Consider the following 5,301-nt stretch of genomic DNA (forward strand, 5'->3'; position numbering starts at 1 on the left):
ATATGTATGTTATATTTCACAGTAAGGAAATAACTGAAAACTATGGTATAACATAACATTTTTGGAAATTTTCTGTGTAACTACTTGTTAAATCATACTTTGAAAGATATTACTTTTTTGCATATATGTTATATTTCATGATAAGGAAATAACTGAAACTGTGGAACTGTATAACCCATAACTTTCTTTGAAGTTTGCTCTCTAACTACTTGTTAAATTGCCCTTGGAAAGTTATACTTCTAAGTATATATGTTATATTCTACAATAAAAAATATGATTAAAAAATTTTATAAAAGACATTTTGAGGGCCTCAGGATGCTGTGGTGCTCACTCTCCATCCCCAGTGACATGGCATCTGTACCATCTCCCACCATCCAAGGAACCCCTTGAGACTTGTTGCTTGGAATGAATAACAAGTAATTAAGAGCTCTATCTCTTTAGCACAAATCAGCAGGCCTTAAAGGAGTGGAATCCTGCTCCACAGCCATGAGGGTTTTGCTCCTGCTGAAATAACAACAAAACTACATTATGAATAATTTGGAAAAACAAACAAAGCAACAAAAAATACCCATAAACTTACCACCCTGATACAACTGATATTTTCAAGAATTCCTTTCTTCTGGACTCCCTTTCTTCCCCCACCCCCCTTTCCCTCCTTCTGTCCTTCCTTCCTTCCAGACTTCTTTAATTCCTTTCTTCTGATCATAAGCAACATAAGATCATTGTAATAGTTTAAAAATCATCTATTATCTCACACCCAGATGCCACCATTGCAAATATTTTGCATATTTCCTTCTCGTCTTTTTCAATAACTTGTTTACACAGTTGAGATTAGATACAATGTATAATTATCTTAGCAGTCTATAAACATTTTCTGTCACCTTTATTTTTCTAATCATAAAGCAATATATACTTATAGAAATTTCTGGAACAAAATTGCAAAAAAAAAGAAAGAAAAATTACCTAGGATCTTCCTTCCATAGATAGAAATTTTAACATGCATTTATGTTATGTAGCTGAAATTCCATTGAATGTAGAGATTATCTTTTTTCTCACCTAACGTAAGCATTTTTTCATATTGCTCTAGTAGTCTTTATTATTTTTTTAAAAAATGTTTAATAGTCAATACATCGTGGTACAATATTCAAAAGATTCAAAGGATATTTGGCAGGAAGATTTCTTCCCATTCTGTTCCCTCCATTTGCCCGTTTCTCCTCCCGCAGGCTTCCACGCTTACCAGTTTCTTGTGTGCTCTTCCTGAAGGATCCTTTTCTGCATATCTAAACAAATACATGTATATTTAAATGTATTCTTCCCCGCCATTTTTTATACCAAGAGTAATGCACTATACACTCTTCCTCACTTTCCTTTTTTAGCACAATATATCTTAGAGGGCTTCCCATTTTATATTCAAAGAGTGCTCTCTCTATTTTTAATTTCCACAAAAGCGTAGGAGTCTGCTCTATGGAAGAGTACCATAATTTTATTAAACTAGACCACAACTGATGAACTTTTAAGTTGTTTCCAATCTGTGCCAAGCAATACTGCAGAGAAAAACCTTGTGCATGTGTCATTTCACATGTGTGAGCATCCGTCTGTTGGATAAATTTCTAGAAGTGGAATTTCTGGGCCAAGGAGTGATTTGTAATTTTGATAAATAGAGCAAAATTGTCCTCCGTAGGATAATTCATTCTAACAGCAGTAAACTATTTAACCCAGTGTCTATACCTTAATTGACTTTCCCCATCTTTCATTATCCCCAAATAAAAGTTCAGCTTTGGGCACAACTGATTTCTCCTTTTGTCCCCTTGAAAGTAATGGGCAATGTATCGAAAGCCTGTTAGGTGACAGGCACGGTGCTGGGTGCTGGGGAACGAAGATAACTAAGACAGGCACGGGCCGTCCTCAGGAGGCGAGGAAGGATGTGTGAGCAGACCCAACGGAGCTCGGGGGTGTGAGGGGGCCAAGGATGAGCCCTGGCTCTGCCCACCAGGCCCTGAACTCCTGCAGAGGAAGGCCCAAGCCTAGTGTTGCTCTCCTTACCCCATCAGGGCAGCACTCAATGCACATTGAGGGAATGCATGATTAAATAATTGAATGTCTAGTGTGGAGGAAGTGGGAAAGGGGCAGTGGAGGGGGCACTGATCAGGGCAGTTTCCAGAGGAGGAAGAGCATGTGAGGGGCTGTTTTTTGAGGATTAATTTCTCACAGTGAAATTCTGCATCAGAGGTGCTGAATATTTTTCAGCTCCTTGGTTCCCGAAGGACGGTTTGACTGGCGAGGGGGTGAGAGTTAGGGATGAGCTGGCGGTAGATCTGAGTAGGTGGGGTTTTAGGGTCCCTCTTATCAGTCCTGGACAGTGGGCATCACCCAAATAAGGTGGAAGGTCTCTGAGTTGAGACAGAGGAGGAGAAGGGCAGATGACCAGGGAGGGCTGCCTGCTGGGGTAAGATGTGGAAAGGTTGCCCACTCCCCAACCCAGCAACCAGATTCCAAACCCCAGAAACTTCCTGATGGCTGGGAAGCCCTGGCTGCATCCCCAGGAACACAGGTGCCTGTTTCCCTATTGGGAGAAGGAAACCAGTACGGTTTCAGCTTTTCTGGGGTTCATTTCCTAAAAACTTTGGAAAGACAGAACAGTAAAAGATCTGACTCACCCACCCATCCACCATTTTGCGTGGAAATTGAGGCCCAGAGAAGTGAGGTGGACTGTCTGCAGTCACACAGAGGTCATGCAGAGCTGGGTCTAGAAACAGGGCTCCTGCCTGGGTATCCAGTGCTCTCTGCCCTGAATGAAGGGACAAAGGTCAGGATGGTGACCTAGAGGTGGCTCTCAGTAGCCAGGGAGGGGAGAACAATGCCAGAGCTGGAAGGGTTGTGGAGAGTGGAATCTATTGACACCTGTCCCAGCTGCTGGGTTATAAATCCTCCAGGAATTCCAGACATTCCACTCAGGTCCAAGTTCCCTTCTTGGAAGCAATTTTGCCAGCACAAGTTTCAGAGAGGCTCAGAGGAGCAAGGCAGGGGGTGCGGAAGAGCTGCCTGGCAGGAGGAGGGGGTGCCCGGCCACCAGGCCAGGGGACCGCCGTGGGAGTTGCTGTCCCAGCCCTGTCTCCCTGGGGCCCAGCCTGGCTGCTGGCCACCAGCTGGGCCATGACTCAGGGCTTCCGGGTGATATTCCTGGGAGCCCAGCCAGAGCCGGGAGGGGCGGCAGCCCGCCCAGACAGCCCTGTTCCCTGGACTAAGTGTGGGGGGCTCCTCCTTCTCCTGGCTTCTTGGGACTTTGACTCCCATTTGGAAGCTGCTTTGAGAGCTTACCAGGACTTGATTTTACTTGCATAAAGTCACTTGGGATTTAGCCTCTGAAATTTCCTTCTGAATACCCCTGGGCCCCTGGCTCACCCCCAGCCATGGATTCCCGAGGGATGAGGACATAGGCATTTCTCCTGAGACAGAAGAGGAAGAAAACAATTTGCCTACCAGAGCAAACAGACCTGAATGAAATGATGAAATAACAAACTGTCCCTTACATCAGCAGGTGCTTTCTGGTTGCTTGGCTCCCAATAATCCTCATGGCACCCCGAGGTAGGTTTTCCAAGTCCCATTTTATAGGTGGGGACATTGAGGCCCAGGGAGGTGATGTCACTTGGCCTGGGAACAGAGAGAAAGAACCCAAGGCCAGGGGACTGTGGCTGTTTGCCTGGACATGTGACTCCGGTCCACTTCAGGTTCTCATCACGAGGGCCGGTCCCCAGCACCCCCACCCCACCCCAAGCCTCCCTGGGAAAGTTGACTGACTTTTCAATCACAGCCTCACTCAAAGAGAAATTGAAACTGGTAGGTCAGAGGCTTTCAAACTTTCTGGGCTGTAACTTGCAGTAAGAAACCCATTTAACATCACAATGCAGTCACCAGACACACACCAAAGTAATTCATAGAAAGCACTTTCACTAATTGGTAATTATTGTATTTGTTAATTTACAAATAGGTAACACTAAATGCAGGTTTCATGAAACAACACCTACCCTTTCTGCCTGAGTTACACTCAAGTATTTTCTATCCTCTGCTATTCTGTTTCATTATTTTTTAAAAGTCCTCATGTGACTCTGAATTGATTCCATGACCCATTCTGGTGGATGGCAGCTTGAGGACCCCTGCCCCTCAATTGTCCGCTGGCGGGCGGCGCTGCCAGGGAGGACAGAGATGGGGCTCCGGGCACTGGGTGCCCGGCATCGAGCTGCGCCCGTGGGCACTCAGGGACAGGTTCTCCTGCCTGGAACTCACCCTCAAGTCGCAGATACAAAATCAGGCTGAAGCAAATTAAAGGCAGAAGGCATCGGTGCCTGTTACAGACCTGCTCTGTGCACAGCGCACTAGCTGGCGCATCTTGTCCAGCCCGTTGCCGGGGGCCTTATTCCTGCTTTAAGGCTGAGGAGGCTGGAGACGGCTCACGGTTCCGCCGGCTGGCAGGTCACGCTGCAGCGTTGGAATGGAGCTCCTGACCCAAGTTCGTGCCCTGTCCCCTGCCCACATCGCCTGCCCAGGGAGGGGCTGGGCTGAGTTTAAAAGGCTGTCCTGCTGGATGGAGGGGAGCTGGGCAGGGTGTCCTAGATCGGCTCAGATGCAAGGCAAGGACGGCGAGAGTTGCAGGCTCCGCCCCTCCCGTCTCATTGCCGCAGAGACAGCCCTGGAAAGCAAAGTGCGGCGATACTGGCCTGTGGAAGTCTTGTCTTCTCACTGTCCTCAAGGCCAGGCCATGTGGCTGCTTTCTATGCTCAGAATGGAGACCGGAGCGTTCACAGGTGACTCCAGACTTGAGATACTGTGAGGAAACAGGATCTCCACCTTCTGCCCCCACTTCTGAAGGCGTGTGAGGGTGGGCACTCCACCCGAGGGGAGAAACAATCGCCCATCACAGACACTCCTACAGCAAGAGGACATGAATTTTATACACACACACACATACAGACGTTTTTTCTTGCATTAACTTTTCTTCAACTTTTCGCACAGCTTGCCACCCTTCAGCCAATATGGATGCAGCATCAGAGGTCTTTTCTCTCTTGGGTCTCCTCCTCCTTCCGCTCCCCGCATCCACTTGGATTCTACAGGTCCTTCCATGTTTTCCAGTGAGGTTTGTGCTGGACAAACGCATCTTTCTCTGGCTAAAATCGATCACTTCTCGAAGTGCAAGACCTTCCCAGGAATGTGCTGGTGAAATATTCAACAACCGTATCTCCAGAGGGAAAATTGGATCTATAAATTACCTCAAAAGAATACAGAATAGTTAAAGAGAGTAAAATA

General features: G+C 46.7%; 1 long non-coding RNA gene across 2 annotated transcripts; it reads right to left on the reverse strand.

Annotated features, from left to right (window-relative positions):
• Positions 1-238: 238 nt before the first annotated feature.
• LOC119540364 lies at positions 239-4,622 on the reverse strand. Of its 2 annotated transcripts, XR_005218082.1 has the most exons (4): positions 4,355-4,622; positions 3,531-3,651; positions 2,658-2,788; positions 239-1,280 (listed from the first exon to the last, which is right to left on the reverse strand). It is a non-coding gene; the product is annotated as an uncharacterized LOC119540364 (long non-coding RNA). The 2 variants fall into 2 exon arrangements; XR_005218081.1 differs by lacking the exon at positions 2,658-2,788.
• Positions 4,623-5,301: the final 679 nt, after the last annotated feature.

This window comes from Choloepus didactylus, chromosome 7 (genome assembly GCF_015220235.1).
Source record: "Choloepus didactylus isolate mChoDid1 chromosome 7, mChoDid1.pri, whole genome shotgun sequence".
Classification (NCBI taxonomy): Eukaryota; Metazoa; Chordata; class Mammalia; order Pilosa; family Megalonychidae; genus Choloepus; species Choloepus didactylus.